Here is a 26383-nt window from a genome sequence, read left to right on the forward strand (position 1 = left end):
CATGAACACCGCCCTGGTTTCCCATAAGTGCGTTATCGGAGAAATTGGCCTTACAAATTCTCATTGAAGCGGCTTCCCACTTCCACCCACTTACATAGGTGATTCCTAAACGGTAATCCTTTTAGAATTGACACTATTTGATAAATACCTCATCAAAACTTAGTAATCATTAAAGAACGTCTGTTAAAGTTCTATCCTTTGTTTACTGAACATTGTCTTTCATCACGAGAATGCGACCAAAGATTTTTATTTTGACAATGTTAACCGGTCAATCCAAACTTTGTTTGAGCTCCTGAACCTAGATCTCGGAACATCCAAAATTCTAGGTTGTAGAGTTTACCGGCTATGTTGACTTTACCTCGGCCCCATTAGTACCCATTCCCTAGATTATTTGCTCAACTCCCTCTCTAGTTAAGCTCTTTTGTAAGCGGATCCGCCACATTATCCTTTGGATCTTACATAATTAATAGTGATAATTCCGACGTAGAAGTAGTGTCGGCTAACGGTGGTTGAGTCTTGCGGTGTAGGTATGAGCGAGAGGGCTTTGCCGTTGTACACTAACGCCTCCTGGCCCGTCCTATTGCAGCCTTATATCGCAATATGTATGCAAATAGGAGCCAAAGGTTGTTGGCCAAGACGGAAGTGGTGTCTGTCTAAGTAAATTTTCGAAAGCCATTTCGGAGCTTCGTTGCACCATTTATCCAAAGCATATAAACTGGCTGATGTCCAGTTGTAGGATGCAGCGAGATGCAGCGTTTGTGTTTGGAAGAGGACTGTCCGAGAGAACGTTTGCTCCGTCCGACGGCAACACGGTAAAAACATAGTCCACTTGCGGACTTTGTTGTCTGGGATGAAGCCGATATCGCGAATGAGATGTCGAGCGTTATCCTTCGATAAACCCAGGATGTTTATTGTAGTGCAAAGGTAGTCTTGGTATATTCCAAAGTACCCGCAAGAAGCTGCGTTGTGCAGTGCTACCCCCCAATGATGTTTGTATGGGATACTGTGTGAATCGACTAAGTGGTGTTACTTAGTGCGGCGATGCAAGCTATATCAGGTTGTGTACAGTGTCGGATGGAGTGTACGATTGAGAAGCTGTGCCCAAGCAACAAGAGTGCAGTTACTCCAGTTGAGCGGTGACGTGTCGACCTTATCTGTATGAGCATTGAATAGTTTAAGTCGAAGTTGGGAGTTCTGGGTTGCATGCTTCTAAATTCCAAGTATTTGGAAGTGGTTTCAGGGAAGTACCATTTTCAGCGTAATGTGAATGAGACAAAGCAGACCTTGAGGAGTCCTCTGTGATGTTTAGATTGGCGCGTTAGGAATATTACATCTTGGCAACTCCACGTCTTTCTACATCAATACTACTAGCAAGCATTGGTCGTAGAGCTTAATTCGCAATGTCTTTGCTCATTATTAGCCATCATCATCAACATATAAGCAACAGATGACTACATGATTGAACGTTCTTAATGTAACACAATTTATCACATTATTAATCTTAAAGCCATTTGACAACATTGTTGGTCAAATATTCGCATTGCCATTGCCTGGGTGCTCTGTTTAGTCCATAAAAGAGACTTACAATTGACACACCTTTCTTTCTTTTCCCAGAACCACCAAACCCTCAGGTTTCGGTCCATCGTAGGATTTCTTCCTCTAAATCCACCAATTTAAGAAGGCTGTTTTTTACATCCATTTGACTTGGTGATTTGAGAGATCAGTAGCAGAGGCGGTAAGGCGGCTGATGTAGGCATCGCAGATGGATTGTAATTCTTTGTTACCGGCGAGTATGTGTCAAAAAGTCAAGACCTCTCGTTGTCTTAAATCGCTTTAGCAACAGTCTGCCTTGTATTTGTTGCAATCAGTACCATCGTCTTTCATTGTTGCTGTCTGAAGAATCGCACTGGTTAAACCCAATGTTTGTACCTGGGAGGAAGATCAACCAATTCCCCAAGTTGGTTGCCTCAATATGGATTTTATCTCACTATGACAGCTTCTCTTCCAATATTGTGCCTCTGAGAGAGGACATTGCTTCCTTGAAGGTACGAGGCTCATTTTCTAAGCAGAAAAGTCAGAAAAACGTCTGGAAGACCGAATGAAGTAGATGTCCTTTGACGTTTACTTCTTCTCGGATTTTCTTCATTAGGCAGTACCATCTATATTATTCCTCCCCGGAGTCGTTTTTGCTTTTGGTAAGGTCACTTCACTTTGCCTTTTAATATCGGATAAATAGTTTCAAAGAATTCAGCATTATCTGATTCTATTATCGTATTTAACGTGAATCTCTGGAATTTTCTATTTATCTAACACAAAACCGATATGCCTTGCTAGTTGGGTGGTTACGATATCCAATAAACACACAATCAACCGTTTTTGGACCTATTCTAACCCTTTTAGGTTTAGAACTTGTACGCTTGAGCTAAACAGCCGGGGCGCCACACTTGAAGTATTCAAGCTAGGCTTCCTTCCTTTCCCGACTTCTCATAAGGAATGGATTGTGTTTTACTATGAGGTACACGTTGATTAGGTTCGGTTAGCTGTGAAGGTATAGCTTCCCCCACAAGTTCTGTGGTAAGCCAGAAACATATTAGCAAATGCATTCATCATCTCCTCCTTCAAACTTCCGATTCCTTCCCTTCTCCGCAATTCCATTAAGATTGTGGAGAGTAAGGGGCAGTGTTTGGTGAATAATGCCATTTTCCAAACATTATTTCTTCAAAAGGGATTTCATATTCGCCACCCCTATCACTCTCTTATCATTTTTATCTTTTTGTTTAGTTGCTTTTCAACTCACTCTTGTATTGCTTGAAAGCATCAATTGCCTCATCTTTACTATTAAGTAAATAAACATTAGCCAGTAAACTCTTTGCTATCAATCAATAAAAAGCTAATAAAATACTTTTTCCCACCGCGAAGATGGTGTGATTTCATGTTGCAAATATCTGTGTGAATTAAGTCTAAAGGACATTGAATTCCTTTTCAACGGACTTATAAGGATGCTTAGCAAACTTTGATTCCACACATATTTTGACATTAGAATTAATCAATTCATTCTGCAATACTTCAGATTTATCATCTTTCGCCAATGTTTTGAAGTTTACCGTTGAACCAAAACGCGCAATGCCATAAAAGTGTGACTCAAGCAAGTACAGAAGAAGCATTTCACTTTAATTGAATATGAACTGCTATTTACAATTTAGGCTTAAAAGCCCTTCATTCAGGTAACCTTTTTCTACATACTATCATTCTTACTTAGTACAAACATGATTGGAAAACAAAAATACATGTTGAATCCATTCTTGACAAGAAGTGGAGGTAGACACAAGATTCTTGCGAATTGCGAATTTCTGGAACATGGAGGACTTGGTTTAGAGTCACTATTTTTCCCGACGTCATCTTCAACGCAATCTTGCCAACTCCTTCAATTTTGGCCGTAGATGAATTTCCCATGAAGATTGTCTCGTCGGGACCTGCGGGGGCATAAGAAGAAAATAACTCCTTGTTAGCACAAACATGGCAGGTGGCTCCAGAATCTATCCACCATTCTTTCGGATTTCCTACCAAGTTGCATTCAGACAACATGGCACACAAGTCTTCCATTTCATCTTCAACCATGTTGGCTTGATTCTTTTTCTTCTTACCATTCTTTGGCGCACGACAATCCACTGCCTTACGCCCAGATTTTCCACAGTTGTGGCAATTACCCTTGAACTTCTTCTTACTTGGGTAATTCTTTGGTCCAGAAGCTTTCTTCCTCTTCTTATTTTGTGGTGCCTCCTCAACAATGTTTGCCCCCATTATTGTCGAGTGTCCACGTGACTTCTTTTCAGCATTTTTGTTGTCCTCTTCTATCCTCAAACGAACAATCAAGTCTTCTAGTGTCATTTCCTTCCGTTTGTGTTTAAGATAGTTCTTAAAATCCTTCCACAGCGGAGGTAACTTCTCAATGAAAGCAGCGACTTGAAAGGCCTCATTTATGACCATACCTTCAATAACAAATTCATTATTAATAACAAGATAAATCTTATTAATAAAATTATTGATTTGGGTCATACCTTCAGCAAGGAGGTCATGTACAATGACTTGTAATTCTTGGACTTGAGTTATGACCGACCTAGTGTCAATCATCTTGAAATCCAAGAACCTTGCAGCCACGAATTTTTTAAGTCCGGCATCCTCAGTCTTGTACTTCTTCTCAAGTGCATTCCATAACGCTTTTGAAGTTTCCATGACACTATAGACATTGTACAAGCCATCTTCCAAACAACTCAAAATGTAATTTTTGCACAGGAAATCAGAATGTTTCCATGCTTCAGTTACAACAAGTCGTTCATCATCCGGAGTATTTTCAGCCATGACCGGTGGATCCTCCTTGATGAAACGTTGCACACTCAACGTAGTAAGATAGAAGAGCATTTTCATTTGCCAGCGTTTGAAGTCAATACAGGAAAACTTTTCGGGTTTTTCTGCCGGTGCCATAACATGAGCAGGAGTAGAACGGCTTGACGAGGCAGCAACACTCGTAACAGTAGCACCCGTTCCCGCAACACTTCCATTAGTTTGGTTTTCATTCGTCATATTTCTGTAAAGTTGAAAACAATACAGAACTTTGTTAAATCAGTGAAGTTTTGATATCTTCAAACTGAATATCAAACCAAACATACAATACGTAACAATGGTGAAGTTTTTATATACTTCAAACCCGTACGTTTATTATTCCGGCAAAGTTTTTATGTACTTTAAACCGGATAGGAAGAATTATTGGAGTAGAAAGCAACAAGGCTTTAGTCTCCAAAACAGTATACAAAATATGAATAACAGTTTAATATATGTTTCAACACAGAAACGTTAGTATTATAAAATTCCTTAAGCTTGTGAGTTACTGTGTTAAACCAAAAATCAGGAAAAACTGTTAGGAGAATTAAAGAAATCTGAAAATAGTAGAAAATCAGAAATATTCCGAGTCCACAAGTTTCTTGTGTGTCCTTAAGGAATTTTAACCCCCTCACACGTTGCCAAGGTAATGGATTAAATCCTCCCAGGATAAAACGGAATAAACCTTCCTGCAACAGTGGCAATACAAATTGCAGGATACCAACGAACTAAAAGCACGGAGCAAAATCACACTTACGAATTTGAGAGAGAGAGACTGCGAATTAGGATGCAGTATATTCAGAAAGAAAGGAGTTCTGGAGTGTTTTTCATGTATAGAAAATGGAGCCTTGCCTCAGAATTTATAGGCAATTATCAGAAGAGGTGTCTGGAAAAGGTGCCTTTTCAGAAGAATACGCTGCCTGCCGCGGTTCTGCCGCCACCGGTGTCTGGAAAAGGTGCCTTTTCAGAAGAATACGCTGCCTGCCGCGGTTCTACCGCGTGGCGGCAGAACCGCGGTCAGAGAAGCTCTCTGAATCAGCCTGCCGCGGTTCTACCGCGGTCAGAGAGACCCTCTGAACCTTCAGCAGGGTTCTGGCGTATTTTCAGCAGTGATTTGGCATTTAATTAATTATCAGAGAGGCCCTCTGAACCTTCAGCAGGGTTCTGGCGTATTTTCAGCAGTGATTTGGCATTTAATTAATTATTAAATAATTAAATAAATTTTTTCCAGAAATAATCTTATCGATCGATCATTTTTCAAATCCAAATCCAAATCCAAAGCCGAAGCCGAAGCCGAAGCCGAAGCCGAAGCCGAAGCCGAAGCCGAGCCGAGCGAGCGACGACGACGGCGCGATGGTTCGTTCTCTTCAACTCCTTTTAAGAGCTTTAAGAAGTGATTCTAAATATAAGCACACAAATGTGGTTGTCACTCACCAATGAGGGACAAAGTGCAAGACAAAAGTTCACTTCTTCAAATTTTCAATTTCCCTCCATTTTCAATTCACACTTCTTCTACTTTAAAGCCCAATGGCTTAAAGTCCAACAGCAGTTGCCCAGAAAGAAGAGAAGATGAAGGTATTTTCTGTAGCTGTTACAGAAATTAAAATATTCTACGAAGAAAATAATGATTAGCAATATGAATTGTTGGTTAAGAATTGAGTCAATATGGCTAATGGTCATCCTATTTATAGGCAATTAGGGAGGTTGCATGTATGACAAGTGTGAAGAGTCTTTTAACACTTGTCTAAATATATTAGTCCACTTGGCTTCAATATTAATAAGTTTACCTAGTCTTCCAACACATGATAGATTTGCATAGCCATTTGTCAAAGCCATTCAACACTTGGCTTTAAGGCTTCATGCAAGAAGCCACTGGAAATAGGTAGAACTAGGGCTGCTTATTGGGCGGATTGTGCGGTTATTTACTCTTAACAGTTTGACTTATCGGTTATCGTCTTTTAAATGTATTAATTCGCTAGCCACCCGATAGGATATCGGACGAATTGGTATCGGTTTATCTCTTATCGGGTAATTTATCGGCCTAATTCAATCAAAATAAAATAAAATTTTATATACTGGAGGAAGAAGGGTTTGCTAGTTTTGTGGTAAAAGAAAATTATTGCTATTTGTGGCAGCACTTGGTATAAATTCAATTTATGCTCAAGCAGGTTGTTAGATCTCTTGTTGAGCTCACAAAAGACATCACGGGAGCATAGGTTGAGAACAACAAATTATGTGTTTCTGTACACTATCGTAACGTAGATGAGAAGGTATGGATTGTTAATTTTGTTTAAAATCCAAGTAAAAGATTATGTTACTCTTGTTTACCTGTCAGAAGGTTCTTATCCCTTCTTGTGTTGTGCTTGCGTAAATTATAACAGAGTTGGTCAATTATTGGAGAATCTGTTGATGAACTGTTCAAACATTACCCACGTCTACGATTGAGACATGGCCGGAAGGTACCCATCTGAGCCTGTTTCTGCACCGCACTTTGCATGGCAGAAGGAAAGTTACTGTCTTGTTGTATTTAACTCCTCTAACTGTCTGCTCCATAACCTTATTCAGGTTTTAGAAGTCAGGCCTGTGCTTAACTGGGACAAGGGGAAAACTGTTGAGTTCTTACGTGAATCATTGGGCGAGTGGTCTTTAACTGCTTTATGGAACTGTCCTGAAGGTTTTAAGATGTATTATCAATTGAAATTCATTGCAAGTGAAAAAAATAAAACTAACATAATATGCAATTTTTTTTGTTTTGAAGTAAATTATTCACTTTGATAGAGTACTGGAGGAAGAAGATTTTTTTGATTATTTAATATATATATATATGGATAAAAATAAATTTTATATGTATATATATATTCTTAACGGGTTAACGGATTATCCGTTAAGAAAATTGAATAATCCGCCCCCAAACCGATAAGCCGTTAATAAAAAAAATTTCAATTCGTTCCCCGTCCATTAAACCGTTAACCGATACCAATAATCCATTAAGCTTCGGTGTCAATTTGATTTTCAACACCCCTAGATAGAACACATGAAAAGTAAAAAGACTCATGGCTATTGGTTGTAAATGGATTTTCAAAAATAAATTTTTAACTTTACATTATAAATAATACCAACACGGAGAGCATGCACCAAGTTACGGTTATCGAATAAAAAGTTTATAGAATGATAAACTTATTTCCTCTTTTTAATATACGTTTCCTCGTCTAGGAGAATTGAGGATATGGTTAATTCTAGGTAAAAAGACCAAATTTATCCCGTTATTTTTGAATATTATCTATATTTAATTTTTGTTATACTATATGGTCAAATTTATTCCTATCGTTATATTATCCGAACAAATTTATATTTACCATCAACAAACTTTTGAAACTTATCCCCAACCCTAAAGGCAATCCAAAATCTTATAAAAATTATCACAATCTTATAACCTCTTTGTAGAGCTAGCACCTACGGGCGTATCTAGATGGAGTTCTATGGGGCACGTAAACCCATGCTTCCCTCTCTAAATCATGCATAATAATGTTATTTTTTTTTAACAATATTTAAATATGCATGTTTGTACCGTACGTAGCTCAAAGTATCATATGCAAAAGCGGAGCCAGAATTTGAAACTTATGGGTTCAGGATTGAGGATGTGTTTGGTATAACGGAAAATGCTTTCCAAGAAAATATTTTCTTGGAAAACAAGTAGTAATCTTATTCATTTTCCAGTGTTTGGTACGCAAATTAAGGAAAATGACTTCTCAAGAGTATTCATAAATAATTTAGATATAATAAACATGAAGCCATAAACTTTCAAACCATCAACCTTCCGGGTCTACAAATTTCATAAACTTTCGAAACTGCGGAATTTAGAACCCGTAAACTTTATAATTTCTAAACCTGTAAACTTTCAAACACATAAACCTCCGAACTCATAACTTTGGTACTTGTAGAATTTTGAACCTTTAAACCGATAAAAAAAACTAAAACTGAAATATAAATTTAAAAAATATTTTTTGAGGGGGGGGGGGGAAGGGGGGAGGGGGGAGGCAGGGGGGGGGGAACAATGAAAAAAGCAGACATTTGAAATTACAAAAAAAAAAGTAAAATTTTTTTTTAGTCCGGGGGAAGAGGGCTGGGGGGTAGGGGAGAGTGGGGGTACGTGGTGCAGAAAAACGAAACAACAAAACTTTAAAATGGCCAAACAAAAGGTAATTTTTTTTTTGCGGGAGGCTGGGATGGGTTGGGTGGGGTGGAGGGATAGTAGGGTGGGTGGTAACAGAAAATCTGAAATTTAAAAAAAAAAAAGAAGCCTTTTTTGGAGGGGTGGGTGGGTGGGTGGGCTGGTGAGGGTGGGGAATGTTGAGAAGGAGTTTTGGAAAATGTTTTCCCTTCTCTTGACAAAGAAAACATTTTCCTCCAATTTGAAGAAAATGAGTTGATAAGGAAAATGTTTTCCAAAACTTTTAAGTCAACCAAACATGGAAAAATTGAAATACATTTTCCGGAAAATATTTTCCTTCATACCAAACACACCCTAAATTTCTTGTAAGTTACTGGATTCTAACTTAATAATTTGTGCATATTCAATGATTTTCTTGTGGCAAATATAAGATTTGGGCCAAAGTTACTAGGTTCAATCGAATCTGTAACTGAAGGACTGGCTTCTCCCCTGATCATATGATACAATGGTTATCTAGTGCACCTTGCTAAGTGAGGTTGTGAGTTCATATTTTATATCAATCTTATTGTTTCTTTCATATTTTCACCTTTTCGTAAATAGTACACCCATCTTCCCAAACTCTTGGATCCGCCCCTATGCTAGCACCCCCTTAAAGAGTGCTATATATAAAGGGGTATAACGTGAGGGTATCCCAAAAGAAAATTTCGCACTATGACTCCTTAAGTATTACAGTGGTGCAACCTAGACTATTGCATATTCAATATAAATAAAAGGACCAAATGGGGGAATTGATTTGGTCAGTATCATGGTTGTCCTTCAAGATGAGCACTCAAGAGGGGGGGGGGGGGGGGGGTTATATATTCAACGTCTCAGTACAAAAAATGCGAAAATTATCACTAAACTAGTAGTAACAATTTTCTTCATTTTGTTGGGAACATGCCCATGTTGTCCAGCCAAAGGTCCAAAGGCCGAATCCTATTCTCTTTTGATCTCTATTCATATTCAGAATTGGAATCGGTTTTTGTTCCTATTCAGAGTTGGTTTTGGATTTAAGGGAAAACACCACTCATGATCTATAAATAGGACAACTTTGAAGAATTATTCTATGCTCAGATACAAGTCTTTGAAAGACTTAAGAACATAAGAGTGTTTTTTGAGGGAGTTTTCATCAAGAGAGAAAAGAGAAGAGAGAAGAAAAGTATTTGTTTTGCTGTAGATTTTTATTCCGACCAGCTAACTTCAGATCACGTTTTCAATTCGTTAACCATTGGATCGGGCTGAAATATTGAATGATTGTTTGTAGTATCTTGGTATTTAATTTGAACGGTGAAGATCGGATTTGGAGGCCCGTAACATCTGATTTCGGTCCCCGAACAACAGCTTCGTTTCTGTGGGTTCTCTTCTTTCTTCAATTGTTTTGTTGTTGCTCTTGTTGCTCCGTATTTCACACTTGTTGTGCAGCCAATTTGGAGAACTTTTATAACCCTCTTATTGTTATGGTGGAATTTTTTGGATCTTTGTAATCCCGTGATTTTTACCTTCGATTTGAAAGGTTTTCCACTTTAAAATTTGATGTTCTTTACTTTCTTTATTTCCAGGTTTACCTCTTCCTCGGTCCTAACACATTTTCAGTGCCAACAAATCAATTAGTAGTATCTTCTATAAAGACTCAAAGCTGGTGGGTTTGACAATCCTTAAAGAAAGAATATACTCCATCTGTGTCAACTTTTGTAAATTTTTTTGCTTTTCGAGACTCAAATTATATAAATTTTGATCAAAGATTTCGAAATACCTTTTTCATCACATTGAAATGAGAAGAATTTCAACTTATAGTACTTCCTGTATGTTTTCTATATGTAATAAAGTATAACTTTAAAATGTAGAACTAATCTAATCCAACTTAGCTTCATAAATTAATCAAATTGTTTCTCAAAAAATAAAAGGGTTCACATAAATTAAAACGGAGCGTGTACTATATGAGTCTATCATATCCCTTTAAAGTCTTCGTGTACGTTCCCACTCCCAAAAAATTTAAATGGAAAAATAACTCTCGTCCCATAATCCCAAGGGTATTGAGTATTGACTCGGTTGAATTCGCTTGCCAAAACTCAAATTTTCTACTCGACTTCAAACTTTGACCAATACTTAAAAATTCGACTATAGGATAGGCACATATCGACTTTTACCCACTAACAAAATAAAATAGGCAAAATATATAGACCCTCAATTTGAATCTTTCCAAATGTAAAAACTAAACTCATTGTTTATCCATTAAGTATCCAATTTTACGTGGATAATATAAATCTTATCTATATTTACCGTATTTTCTAAAAAATTATTATCCAACTCATTTTTCTAGAGAATAATATGGAACATTTTGCCACCACTAGGCTAAACATACTGGAATTGAGAAATTAAGAATAAACAAAAAGTCATCACTTGGAAACCATCACATTAAATGCCATTTCCACCTTGTTGGAAAAAACAAACACTTGGAATAATTTTGAAAAAAATACTTTTCATCACTGATTTGCTGTGGTATTAGTAAACATACCATTTGACTTATTTCCGTTTTTTACCCTATTAAAAAAAGGAGTAAAAAAAGATTATGCATTACGTGAGCATTATATATCTGGGAGTTAGGTTAATGCGTGGATTTGGTTAGGAGGGTGAGCAGTTCAGTGTCTGAAAAAAGGTACGTAAACTTTGTCACGCATCAAACTTGTGTCAGTCACATGGATATTGAAACTATTATAGTAATATTATACTGTCCTACGTACTTAAAAACAATGCCAAACTTTCATAAATCTATGCCACTAATCTCTGATTATATTAACACACTCATCAGCTAAACATATTTTTAATCAATGCCTTTTATTCCCCCACATTGATGAAAATGTGTATTACTCATCCTTATAATTTATAATTGAGAAACATCGCTCATCATGTATAGTAGTGGCAAAATGAATAAAAGAAAACAATTATCTACTAATATTATCTATTAAAANTTTACTATAATGTAATAAAGTATAACTTTAAAATGTAGAACTAATCTAATCCAACTTAGCTTCATAAATTAATCAAATTGTTACTCAAAAATAAAAGGGTTCACATAAATTAAAACGGAGCGTGTACTATATGAGTCTATCATATCCCTTTAAAGTCTTCGTGTACGTTCCCACTCCCAAAAAATTTAAATGGAAAAATAACTCTCGTCCCATAATCCCAAGGGTATTGAGTATTGACTCGGTTGAATTCGCTTGCCAAAACTCAAATTTTCTACTCGACTTCAAACTTTGACCAATACTTAAAAATTCGACTATAGGATAGGCACATATCGACTTTTACCCACTAACAAAATAAAATAGGCAAAATATATAGTTATCGATCAAACTTGCACCAAAATTTTTATTACACACCTTTTTTTTAGAGTAATCTTTTACACAATCTTTCAAAAGTGTGTCTAAAACATACTTTTTTTATACGTGTCACTCGCGTATTTTTCACACATAAGAGACAAATGGACAATTATAATTCTGTGTCAAATAGCTCATTTGACAGCACTTGTCAGTCTTTTCATTTTTCTAAATCCTTTTCTTCATTTAAAAAAAAATCCATTATTCTTTTTCATCTTTTTTCATTATTACACCATCGCCTTCTTCTACCACCATACCATCAAATATTTTTACCAAGATTTAAAGGAGGATAAAAAAAATCAGAGTTTCATATTTAATATAGGAATCATTGAATGACGGTCTCACGGTTGCACTGCCTGGGTGGCCAAATATTGAAGGAAAACTTCGTGGAGTCCTTCATATGTGTTTCATAAGAATTTGTGGGATCTAATTGGGTAAGTGTAGTTTCTTCTATTTCGATAGGTTGGGAATTTTGAGTTCTTGGGTTCTATTTTATTCTCACTATTGCTGATGTAAGCACATTTGGTACTGAAACTATATAATTGGTGGTTAGTCAATTTGAAAGAGGAAAGCTACAAATACGAGAAATTTGGGGATATTAAATCGGCAATGATGATAGAAATTCAATGTCGTCCTAATAATTTGAAACTAAAAGTTTCTGGTTGTTAGTACAAATTACTCACTTGGAGGGCAGGGGAGGCAAGGATGGTGGTACAACTTGGGGGAAGACGAAGAAGTTGGATATAATTGTAAATTTAAGTTTTTTTAAAAGTTAATAACACGTGTCACGTTATTATTTGTGTGTGACTACACTTGATGAGAAAAAAGTGGTCAAGTAGAGGTGTGTTTTAGACACACTTTTAAAATATTGAGTATATAAAAAGTTTCTCATGAAAAAGGTGTGTAACAACTAACATGAATTTCGTTGCAAATTTGATGGGTAAACTATGTATTTTGCCAATAAAATAACAAAACTATTTTTGGTAAAAAGCTTCATTCAAACGTATATACAGAATAAGAGAACACTACTGCACTAAAATTTACCTCCTTCAACATAATGAGACTATTTCACCTAGTTACTTTTCTTTTTTTTCTGCTTGTACATGATAGGAGTAATTTTCATATGAAGATTCTTCTCTTTATTTGTGTAGTTTTTACTTTTTCATAGACCTTTCTAGTACTAACAATTAGAAACCAAACATAGTCGCCCCACCTCAGCAAAAGGAATAGAGTGATGTATGCTTGCTGACATAACTGAGCAAAATTAACCTATTATTAAATGTATGTTATAAAAACAATAAAATAAGAAGAAAAGTATTATAGAGAAAAGTAGAGAGGGAATTCTTATTGAATTTGGAATGAATTACAATGGAATAGAACCGTCTATTTATAGGGAGGGGGTGACTTAGCCACCAAGTAATAAATCCTAGAATCTCTCTAAATATAGACATTCACCATAAATAAAATTCTATTTATAACACTCCCCCTTGAATATCTATTCAATAGATAATGTGCCTCGTTAAAACCTTAATTAAAGTAAAACCCAATGTGAAAAAAAACTCTAGAAAAGGAAAAAGAGTACATATATCTAATAATACGCCTTTTGGTTGCCTCGTTAAAAACCTAGCAAGGAAAACCCAGTGGGACAAAACCTTGTCAGGAAAAAAGAGTGCAACACGCATTAACTCCCCCTGATGAGAGCATCAATTCACATCCTTGAGCCTTCGCATCCCAATCTTGTGCACCATCTTCAAAAGATCGTTGGTAGATATTTGATAAACAAACCAGCCATATTAACTTCAACGAATTTGTTTCACCTTGAAATCATCATTCCTGATAGATGTATTGTCTTCATATGATCTTGTTGGAATCATCATTTCAATATCTTCACATAGGGGTGCAAACTCTTGCTATCATATTATCATGCTTATAGTTATAGCAAGATACATATGTGCACAAATTGCATTTAGGATATGGTACTTCAGGACCAAGAATTGTATATGCTTCAAGCGATTTAAATCCATCAAGGATTGTCATATAAGTTAAGTTATATAAGTCATATAATAGACTTTAATTAGATACATATCAAGTTTTCATGTCATGCTAGACAAATAAGATATCGAAAACTGATTGCACATATCATTGACTTTATACTCTCAAGTGTTTGAACTGCATGTTCAAAACTACATGTCTTTCATATGAAACCAATCCTATTCGAAATTATTTCTCCAGACTTAAGATCCTCATATATATTTAGCGTTATTATAGATGTCGTTGACAAACATTTTATATCAGTTCCAACCTCCTTATTTTTCATAAATACATAACATAGTATCTCTTCATTCATATATTCAGGTACCTGAATCTCTCATGAGATTTTATGAAGTGTTATGTCATGTGATCTTCTAGATCACTTGCCTCCTTTATTATGATCATTTTGATCATTTGCTCATCTTCTTTATCAAGAAGTTTTATTTGAAACCGATTTTTCTATACGCTTTAAGCGTACCATAGACTTTGTCCTTCCAGGACTTATTCTAATAGGAGCATTTGCAGTGAGAATATAGTTACTTTCTTTGGGTCAGCAAATGCTTCTGGCATGCTTTGCAATATATTGCACATGAATTATCTTTTTATGAACATAAAGTTCATATTATCTTATTCGAGGATCTAAATGTACAAATGATAATTCATTCCACGTAACTTTTTCTCAACTGTTTATCATATCTCCCCCTCATGTTAGAAAAACTAACTTGTTTCCTCAACTTTGAGAACCCATGTTTGTGTGTTATGGTGTTAATCAAAATATACACCGCACATTAATAATAATAAGATGAAATTATTTGGTTCTTGACCCTGAACCACTCATAAGGGGAGAATGTAATACACTTTCATATATAACGTATATCAAATTGATATACATAACTTTATTCTCATAAGCAATTGTTTAGCTATTAAGTGGAGGCACTCAATAAATTATTTTGCTAAACCAACTGTGATGTAAACCAACTTATCAAGATGAACTATCTTGAATAAAAAATCTAAAAACTATGCTCTAAATCAAATTATTGTGCAAGTTACCTCGCAAACACCATGTTGCGAGTTAATAATAATCGCACATGTAACCTTCTCATAGATGCATCTTATGTGGTATACATGGCAGGTGAATGAGCCCATATTCACCTTTGATATTTCCAGCATTCATGGGATTCAATCCCAATTTTAGTTGGTATATGAATTAATGAGAACAAGTAACATAAGAGAATTTGTAAAGAACCTTCTAGTTCTTTAACATTTACCCACGTGAATTCTTATGACGAGCTGACCAGTCGTTTCATGAGTTACCGCTTCGTTTCCCCCATTTCTTCTTCTTTATGCTTTGTTTATCCGTATTTTGTGGTATCAGGTTGGTCGAATCGAATCCGGAATAATTTTGGTGAAGTTTGAGACACTTAGTCTCTTTGGGGTGAGTTTAGGTTGGAAAAGTCAATCGGATGATGACTAATGTGTCAGAGGGCTCGGATCTGAGTTCCGATGGTTCGGTTAGCTTTGGGAGGTGATTTGAGACTTAGGAGTGTGATCGGAATGGGTTTTGGAGGTTCGGAGTAGATTTAGGCTTGAATTAGCAAAGTTGATATTTTGGCAATTTCCTGTTGGTGGGTGAGATTTTGATCTAGGGGTCGGAATGGAATTCCAAGAGTTGCAGTAGCTTCGTAATCATTTGGGATGTGTGTGCAAAATTTTAGGTTATTCGGACGTGGTTTGGTTGGGTTTTTGATCAAAAGCGGGATTCGGAAGATTTTAGAAAGTTTGGCTTGAATCCGATGTATTTTGAATGATTTGATGTTGTTTGAGGTGTTTTGAAGATTGGAACAAGTTTGAATAAGGTATTAGGATATGTTTGTGATTTTGGTTGAGGTCCCGGGGGCCTCGGGGTGATTTCGGATGGTTAACGGAGACGTTTGGACTTTGTTGTAACTGCTGAATTTACTGTTTCTGGTATTTTCGCACCTGCGGATTGGGGACCGCAGGTGCGACGCCGCATAAGCGGAGGATTCGACCGCAGAAGCGAAAATGGGCTTAAGGGGCAGGAACCGCAGAAGCGGCTAAGAGGACCGCATCTGTGGAGTCGCAGATGCGGATAATGGATCGCAGATACGAAAAGGGGAGTTTAAGTGAGGACCGTAGATGCGGTGATTTGGACCGCAAATGCGGTACCGCAGAAGCGGTAGAAGGGCCGTAATGCGAAAATGTTTGGGAAGAAGGTATAAATTATGTCCTTCGCGAATTTTGAGTTATTTCACCATTTTTATCTCGGCTTTGGAGCTTTTTGGACGATTTGAAAGAGGGATTTCAAGGGAACTTCATCGAGGTAAGGAATTTGGACCTAAAACTTGTTCCTATGCTATTATTTTATGGATTAAAGATAGAAATTATGGAAATTAAGGGTGAAAATTGGGGAAACTAGGGTTTAGTATTGGAGACCTATGATTGAGGATTTGATTGATCATTTGAGGTTGGATTTCTGAACTTTTTATATGTATGAACTCGTGGGGAGATAAGGAATCTATTGGTGTAAAAATTATTGAATTCCGAGACATGGACTCGGGGGTCGGGTTTTGGTAATTTCAGGATTTGTGTTATTTATTGATTGTTTTCGCTTGGGCTTCGTTCCCTTAGCCTATTTTGATGTCCTCGTTCTGATTTTGGGTAGATTCGATGCGAGTGGAGGCCGATTCGAAGGGCAAAGACATCGCGAGCTAGAGATTTGACTGGTTCGAGGTGAGTAATGATTGTAAATGATGGTCTGAGGGTTTGAAACCCTGGATTGCACATCGTAGAGTTATATTGATGTGAGGCACACGCTTGATGGCGAGCGTGGGGTCGTGCACTATTGGGGATTTGTGACTTGGTCCGTTCCGATTGATGATTTTACCGCATATTCGACTGAAATCTATTTGCTATCATCATTATTTGGGCTGAATGCCATATTTGGGCTTCGTGCCAACTATTTGAACCCCTTCGGGGATTTTTATTGATATTTCCTCACTGCTTTGACTCTATACTTGAACTCATTCATGTTATTTTTCCACTGTTTTCATACTCAGCCATTTTTACTCTGTTTTAATACTTAAATGATATTTTTAAATGATGTTTAGGCTGAGAAACACTGTTTTACTATTGCCCGAGTGGCTTGTGAAGATTTTTGACTGAGTAAGGCCGAGGGCCTATGTTGTGAGGAAACACTGATATTGATTTGAGGCTGACGGCTTGAGATATGTACGCCACGAGGTGGCTTGATTGATATGAGGCCGAGAGCCTAGTGATGATGCCACCAGATGGCTTAATATTGCGCTTGGGCCGTAAGGGGCCCCTCCAGGAGTCTGCACACCCCCAGTGAGCGCGGGTACCTAGTGTGATGTGAGATTGAGCCCGAGGGGAGGCATTGTTCTGAGATGTTTCCCGATGGGCGGATTTGTTGATACTGTGCCCGAGGGGCAAACTTCTATGTGCTTATTTTTCCTTAATTGCCTGTCAATTACCTGCTTACTTGTTGAAAAAGGATTTCACCTATCTTTCACTTGTTTATTATTTTTAAATGGTTTTACTGCTTCATTATAGAATGCTTTGTGCATGTTGTGTTTTCTTGCTTTTAGTCATTATTTACATTTGTTACTCACTGAGTTGGAGTACTCACTTTACTCCCTCTACCCTGTGTGCAGATTCAGGCGTATTTGGTCCCGCTCCCGAGGGCTGATCATTTCCAGCTTCAGGCGGATCCGAGGAGTCTTCATGTAGCTATTGGCGTTCGCAGCCCGGAGCTCCTCCCTATCTTATTTCTTCATGTCTTTAGTTTTGTACTGAACTCTGTAGTTGCTTTGGAGTATTCCGTGTTGTTAGATGCTCGTGACTTGTGACACCCCGGTATCGGGCTGTGTTTGGGCTATATTTCGCATATTATACTATCTTTTGCTTAGACTTTGGCTTAATTACTCATGCTTCATTTGTTTATTACTGCTTAACTGTTTAAAAAGGTGATTTGGGTTTAATTGGCTGGCCTTGTCTTCACGAGAGACGCCATCACGATGGGGTCCGGGTTTAGGGTCGTGACATGTTGGTATCAAAGCCTAGGTTACATAGGTCTCACGAGTCATGAGAAGGTTTAGTAGAGTCTCGCGGATCGGTATGGAGACGTTTGTATTTATCCTCGAGAGGCACCAGAACCTTTACGAAAACTTCATATTCTTGAAATTCTTGTCGTGCGAATTTGTTGAACCGAGTACTAAACTTCTGTTATTATATTCTCTCACAGATGGTGAGGACACACGCTATCGGTTAGGATGGACGATCACCAGTACCACCAGTTGGGGCCACTAGAGGCCGAGGACGCGGTCGTGGTAGAGGCAGAGCAGCGGGGGCAGCACCTGTAGATCCACCGCTGCCCCAGTTCAGGACCAAGTCCCAGCTGTGTACGCTCCAGCAGCACCAGCTCGGGCACCAGCTGTGCCCATTGTGATTCCGGGTCTTCAGGAGGCCTTGGCTCAGATCTTATCAGTTTGCACTCAAGTGGTTTCAGCCACTACAGCCGCAGCTATTTCTCAGGCCGGGGGAGGCAGTCAGACTCCCACCACTCGCACACTTGAGCAGGTCGTGCAGGGACTTCAGACGCCGGGGGCACATCCAGCCCAGCCGGTTGTAGCTGCTCCGGACTATGTAGTTCCTGCCATGCCAGAGGACGAGCAACGTAGGTTGGAGTGATTTGGTAGGCTTCAGCCTCCGACCTTCAGTGGTGCAGAGGGCGAGGATGCCCAGGGCTTTTTGGACAAGTGTCAGAGGATGCTTCGTACACCAGGTATTTTGGAGACCAGCGGGGTCGCTTTCTTAACTTATCAGTTTTCAGGAGCTGCTTTCACTTGGTGGGAGGATTTGAGAGGCGTGGGCCTGTTGGTGCAGCACCCCTTTCCTGGCAGTAGTTCTCCGTTCTCTTTCTGGAGAAGCATGTGCCGCTGTATCGCAGAGAGGAGCTGTGTAGGCAGTTTGAGTGGTTGCGTCAGGGAGCGATGACCGTGTCGCAGTATGAGTTGAGGTTCTCTGAGTTGGCTCGTCATGCCATCTGGTTGGTTCCGACAGATAGAGAGAGGATCAGGAGGTTTGTTGATTGTCTTACTTATTAGCTCCGTATTCTCATGACCAGCGAGAGGATGACTGGTGCTACGTCCGAGGAGGTTGTGGATATTGCCCGAGAGATTGAGTCTGTTCGTCGCTAGGAGCGAGAGGAGAGAGAGGCCAAGAGGCCTCGAGGATCTGGTAGTTACAGTGGTGCTCCTTCGAGGGGTCAGTTTCAGCACGGCAGAGGCCGTCCATTTAGGCCCGCTCAGCCAGCTCGCCCAGGTTATCGTGGGGCGTCATTGGGTCATGGTTCTCACAGTTCACATTAGGGCCAGTCATCACTTAGTGCCCTTCCAGCTCAGAGTTCATTGTGTGCTCCATCAGCTCAGGGCTCTTCTATGCCGAGTGCATCTGCTAGTCACTTCGGTGCGAGGGGTTCCCTTCAGTCCCCTTCTCCAGCACCTGGGAGTTGTTATGAGTGTGGAGAGATGGGTCACATGTGGAGGCAGTGTCCTCGTCGTTTTGCTAGTTCATCCCAGCAGAGGGGTCAGTTATCGGCTTCAGCGCCAGTTGCTTCANATGTTTGGGACTCGTTTCCGTATTTTATATTATTTATATTTAGAGTTAGTTTAGTTTATCAGGAATTAAATTATTGGAAATATTTTATTAAATTCTTATAATCAAATTAGTAGTAATATTTTGGGAATAGGCTTGCCTTGTAACACGATAGGCGCCATCACGACCACGGTTAGATTTTGGGTCGTGACAAGTTGGTATCAGAGCCTAGGTTACATAGGTCTCACGAGTCATGGGCGGGTTTAGTACAGTCTTGCGGATCGGTACGGAGATGTCTGTACTTATCTTCGAGAGGCTGCAGAACCTTTAGGAAAACTTCACCTTCTTGAATTCTTATTGTGCAGTATTGATTCAGCTTGAAGTGTAACTCTTTGAATTCCTTCCACGCATTCGTATGCGCACATGAGCGCTCGGTATCAGTTGTGCATCGACGAATTGTGATTCCCTGGATGAGGTGCGAGATGTGATTTGTGTGTGTTGATGTTGGGCCAGTCTGGAGGACTTGAGGCCGGGTTTTGACTATAGATTGAGCACTGAGGTGTTGATTGTGTGAGCACTTGCTTATATGTTCGTTGGTGTCCCTATTAGTGGGATTTGTGATTTGATGGCTATGTGGCGAGTATGATTTGACTGCGAGATTGTGTTCGGATTGATTTAATGTGATGAGAAGGGTTTACTTGAGATGTAGCAAGGACTAATGGGTGTTTGATTTGTGACTTGATAAGAGGCTCTGTCTGATAAGAGGTTTATTACCAGCCTTTGGTTCTTTTGGGCAGCTGCTATGATTAAAAATCATCATTGTGAGTGTTTGAATTATGTGGTATATCATGTGATTTCAGGTATGTTTTAGACTCGTTCGAGGACGAACACTTATTTAAGAGGGGGAGGATGTAACGACCCGATCGTTCGTTCTGAGAGTTATAGCCACATTTCCCCCATCTATGCTTATTTATATGTTGTTCAGCTGTGTTGAGTTGTATCGAGTTGGTAGGTTTGGGTTCGGAGTAGTTTTGGAGTGAAATGAACACTTAGTCTCTTAATTAGAAAGTTAAGTTAGAAAAGTCAACCGGAAGTTGACTTATGAGTAAAAGAATTCGGATTTGGATGTTTATGATTCGATTAGCTTCGTTGGGTGATTCTAGACTTAGAAGTGTGTCCGGAATATAATTTGGAAGTCCGTGGTAGAATTAGGCTTGAATTGGCAAAAGTTGGAAGTTTAGAAGTTCTTAGGCTTGAATTCGAGGTTGATTTGGTATTTTGGTGTTGTTTTGGGTGTTTCGGAGGTTTGACTAAGTTCGGGTAGTGATATATGACTTGTTGGAATTATTAGTTGAGGTCCAGAGGGCCTCGGATGAGTTTTGAATAGGTTTGGATTGTGTTGCGCTCGTTTTTCTTATGTTTCAACGCCGTTTCTTCAAGCATAAATGATATCATACTGATCAAATGAGTTACAATTTCTTTTTGATTGAAGCATTAGATCCGTATTATAATTACAGACCTGTAGCAAAAAAGAATCGTCGCATTTGGACATTGTATGAGGATTTTATGGTCATTTTACTAAGAATTAGATTGCCAGATTTTCCAGATTAATTACGAAATTGCCACTGACGACGTATTTAAAAATCTGCGCTATTTGCAAATATTAAAACCTACATATCTCCTTCGTTATAAGGTCAAATTGAGTGATTCAAAAGCCTATCTTCACTAGAATTTCACAAAGAATTCATTGGAAGCATAAAATACGAGTTTCAGGATCGTTTGGCACGAGAAACGAGGCAGAATAGCTGGTAGAAAAATATACAAAATAAGGGTTTCTTCATTCGGTCATATTTTGAGTTGGGGAGCTCGGATTTGGGCAATTTTGGAGGCGATTTTCATCATATGGATTGGGTAAGTGTTCTCTACTCGATTTTGGTTATATTTTATGAATCCATCTTCGTTTTTGCGATTTGATTGATGATTTCAAAGTGAAATTGAGGGAGTTAGGGTTTGAGTTTTGGAGAGTTTTAAGTGAAGATTTGAGGGACCAAACGGAGTCCGATTTTGATAGATTTTATATGGTTAGACTCGGGAGAGGACGAGGATTATTATTCTACCATTTTTGACTGATTCAAAGACGTGGGCCCGGGGGCCGAGTTTTGGCCGATTTCGGATTTTTGGCATGTTTATGTAGTTTTTATTGTATAATTCGATTCTTTAGACTATGTTGATAGTAGTATTCTGATTATGGTTAGATTCGAAGCTTTTGGAGACCGAGTCGAGGGACGAGGACATCCTGGAGTAGGATTGAGGTAAGTAACAGTTTTAACTCTGGCTTTGAGGGTATAAACACGGAAAAATTGATATCATGCGATTGTTTGGTGGTGATACCCACGCTAGGTGACGGGCATGTAGGTGTGCACCGCGAGGGATTGAGACTTGGTCCATCCCGTGAGGCCAGGCCTAAAAGCTATTATCTGTGGTTATGTGTTTACTTGTTGTTGAACTTGTTTTCCTTCATGTTAGAGATCCTGTTTAGGTTTTATTCATGCTCACATAATTTGTACTCAGTCATAGAAATTATTGTACATATTTACCTCAGTCTCTATTATTTGCTAATATGTTGTGGTACTTGATATGGGTTGTGTTCCCTTATTTGTTGATGATGGTGAGGCTAGTGAGGTACATGACTGAGTGAGGCCGAGGGCCTGGTTGTGAGGATATTAATACCATAGCGCGTGAGTTGTCCACGTAGCACGTGAGTTGACCGTGCGGGTCCAGGTATTTATACCATAGCGCGTGAGTTGTCCGTGTAGCACGTGAGTTGACCGTGCGGATCCAGGTATTGATATGGTAGCACGTGAGTTGTCCGTGCTTAGCGCTTGGGCTTTGGGAGCCCCTCCGGAGTCTGTACACACCCCCAGTGAGGCACAGAGTGTTGAGTGTATTGAGTGTTGAGTGTTGAGTGCTGAGTGCGAGTGCTGAGTGATGGAGTGACATTTGTTGTGAGGTTGCATTTACTTTTGCTGTTGCTGCATTTATCTGTTAAATTTCTTTATGGCATTTATTGAGTTAAAGGAATTTACCTGTTTATTCCTGTTATTTTTAAAATTGTGAAAAATAAATAATTGGACTATTTTGCTCAGCTCGTCACTACTGCTCAGTTCCTTAGTTATTTCTGTTACTACTGAGGTGGTTGTACTCATACTACACCCTGCACTTTATGTGCAGATCCAGGTAAGTTAGAGCGCGGTGATCTTTGAGTTCAGGTCGGCTTTAAATCGAGACTGCAAGGTAGATGCCAGCGTCCACAGGACCTTGTTACTCCTTTTATCATTTCTTCTTTGGACAGTTAGATAGTTTATATATCTCAGTTCATAGTTTTAGACGCTCATGACATAGTGACACCCCGATGTTTGGGACTCGTTTCCGTATTTTATATTATTTATTTTTAGAGTTGGTTTAGTTTATCAGGAATTAAATTATTGGAAATATTTTATTAAATTCTTATAATCAGATTAGTAGTAATATTGGGAATAGGCTTGCCTTGTAACACGATAGGCGCCATCACGACCATGGTTAGATTTTGGGTCGTGACAAGATTCGACGCGAGTGGAGGCCGATTCAAGTGGCAAAGGCGTCGCGAGATAGAGATTTGACCGGTTCGAGGTGAGTAATGATTGTAAATGATGTTGTGAGGGTTTGAAACCCCCGGATTGCACATCGTAGTGCTATATTGAGGTGAGGCACACGCTTGATGGCGAGCATGGGGTCGTGCCCAATTGGGGATTTGTGACTTGGTCCGTCCCGATTGATGATTTTACCGCGTATTCGACTGAAATCTATTTGCTATCATCATTATTTGGGTTGAATGCCATATTTAGGCTTCGTGCCAACTATTTGAACCCCTTCATGGATATTTATTGATATTTCCTCACTGTTTTGACTCTATACTTGAACTCAGTCATGTTATTTTTCACTGTTTTCATACTCAGCCATTTTTACTCCGTTTTAATACTTAAATGATATTTTTAGATGATGTTTGGGCTGAGAAACACTATTTTACTATTTCCCGAGTGACTTGTGAGGATTTTTGATTGAGTAAGGCCGAGGGCCTATGTTGTGAGGAAACACTGATATTGATTTGAGGCCGAGGGCCTGAGATATGTACGCCACGAGGTGGCTTGATTGATATGAGGCCGAGAGCTTAGTGATGACGCCACAAGATGACTTGATATTGCGCTTGCGCCGTAAGGGGCCCTTCCAGGAGTCTGCACACCCCCAGTGAGCGCGGGTACCCAGTGTGATGTGAGATTGAGCCGAGGGGCTGGCATTGTTCTGAGATGTTGCTCAAGGGGCGGATTTGTTGATACTGTGCCCGAGGGGCAAACTTCTATGTGCTTATTTTTCCTTAATTGCCTGTCAATTACCTTCTTACTTGTTGAAAAAGGATTTCACCTATCTTTTACTGATTTACTATTTTTAAATGGTTTTACTGCTTCATTATAGAATGCTTTGTGCATTTCGTGTGTTCTTTCTTTTAGTCGTTATTTACATTTGTTACTCACTGAGTTGGAGTACTCACTTTACTCCCTGCACTCTGTGTGCAGATTCAGGCGTATCTGGTCCCGCTCCCGAGGGCTGATCATTTCCAGCTTCGGGCGGATCCAGGAGTCTATAGGTAGCTATTGGCATTCGCAGCCCGGAGCTCGTCCATATCTTATTTCTTCATGTCTTTAGTTTTGTACTGAACTCTGTAGTTGCTTTGGAGTATTCCATGTTGTTAGATGCTCGTGACTTGTGACACCCCGGTATTGGGCTGTGTTTGGGCTGTATTCCGCATATTATACTATCTTTTGCTTAGACTTTGGCTAAATTACTCATGCTTCGTCTGTTTATTACTGCTTAACTGTTTAAAAAGGTGAATTGGGTTTAATTGGCTGGCCTTGTCTTCACGAGAGGCGCCATCACGACCGGGTCCGGGTTTAGGGTCGTGACAATTCTCTTTTATTTTTGCACATCATACTTAATTAACATGGCTAAACTAATTATGCCAACTGGATAAATTATCAGTATTGATAAAGTTCAGATGTACACCATGACGTGTGTAATTATCAATAAACTTCCAGTTTATTATGATATGAGTTTTTTATATCAATAAACATCCACTTTATTGTAGTGTTCTTTTATTTGTGTCGTAAAAATTGGAGAATAAAGCGGGTAACTTTTCACATACATATTACCCCGCTATAAGTTATAATAATAGAAGATATTAAATCTTTCCTTTATTTATAGTCTATTTAACCAACCGCTTTCGTGAATACTTTAGAAACTCAATTAAGTTTCTTTGAGACTTACTACAACATAATACCTTATTGATAATCAATATTGTCCCTCCTTCAAAATAGTAATAATTGGCTCTTCTGGAGCTCTCAATTAATTTTGTACTACAACATATACATCAACATCCATATGGTGAATATCTCTTTTAAAGAGAAAGTTATACATTTATGGTTATGGTCAAAATTATATGCAAGATCTGTTTCTTGCATTACCATTGTCTTTTAATAATCACAATGCCAAAATATTTAGGCGTACAATAGGTGTGTGACCAATGACCATTCATGCCATAATAATGACATTATTTTCTTATATCATCTCAAACCTCCTTTTAGAGGTGAGTATGGTATATTCACTACCACTAGCACGTTCATATTCTTCCAAGAATGAATATGTATTCATAAATCAGATGTTGTCACATTCACATCATGAATGGACCATAATCATCTATGTGCTTTATAAAATCTCATGTCAAATCGATGACAAATATTACTTTCACAGAGTGAAGGATTATTTTGAGAGTCATTATTATTCTCATTATCACAATGATGACGATTATAATTTCGTTTATTGCCACGTCCACATCCATTGATACCTTTATGGTAATAATTTTGTCTTCTTTCAGACTTATCACATTCTCTTAAGGGAATAAAAATGGAGCAAATTTAATGGGGCGGGTTTTCACTTCTTGTGCTCACGATCATACATGACTTTGATCATGGCAAGACATAAAAATTTTACCACTTCAGGTGGTTATAATTTCTTACAAACTCCATTAGAGTTATAGTCAAACTTTGTTGTCTTTGCTTGTATATAAAATCAAATTATAGAATTTCAAGAATTTACAAGAGAAAAGTAAAGTAAAATACTTACCTTGAATCCAGAATTTAATCATGAAGGAGTTCATGGAACAATTGACAATCATTATGCTCAATCCCAAAGCTTCTACTCAATTGGTTAGAGTCTCGTGCTGATAACATGTTATAAAACAATAAAAGAAGAAGAAGAGTATTGCAGAGAAAAGTAGAGAGGGAATTCTTATTGAAATTGGAATGAATTACAATGGAATAGAACCCTCTATTTATAGGGAGAGGGTGACTTAGCCACCAAGTAATAAATCCTAGAATCTCTCTAAATATTGATATTCACCATAAATAAAATTCTATTTATAACAATGTATAAATAATCCTAATGATTTGAACAAAGGGAAAATCATCATTGTTTAAAGAAAGCGCCAATTTCTTAATATGAATAGAATAGCGACAAACAACACGAGGGCGTATTCCTTTTTTTTAATTTTAAAAAAACAACTACGCTTCTCTTTTCCTTGGTCACACGACACGAGCTAAGACACCGTAGAACCAGAACACAATCTGCTGACCAGGAAATAAATAATTAAATATTAAAAGAATAA

At 38.4% G+C, this 26383-nt stretch overlaps 1 long non-coding RNA gene across 1 annotated transcript; it reads left to right on the top strand.

The window, feature by feature from the left end:
* The first annotated feature begins 6563 nt into the window (after nt 1–6563).
* LOC109214647 lies at nt 6564–6796 on the top strand. Its single transcript, XR_002066208.1, has 2 exons — nt 6564–6647; nt 6759–6796. It is a non-coding gene; the product is annotated as an uncharacterized LOC109214647 (long non-coding RNA).
* The last annotated feature ends 19587 nt before the right edge of the window (nt 6797–26383 follow it).

The sequence above is a fragment of the Nicotiana attenuata genome, unplaced genomic scaffold (genome assembly GCF_001879085.1).
Source record: "Nicotiana attenuata strain UT unplaced genomic scaffold, NIATTr2, whole genome shotgun sequence".
NCBI classification, from domain to species: Eukaryota; Viridiplantae; Streptophyta; class Magnoliopsida; order Solanales; family Solanaceae; genus Nicotiana; species Nicotiana attenuata.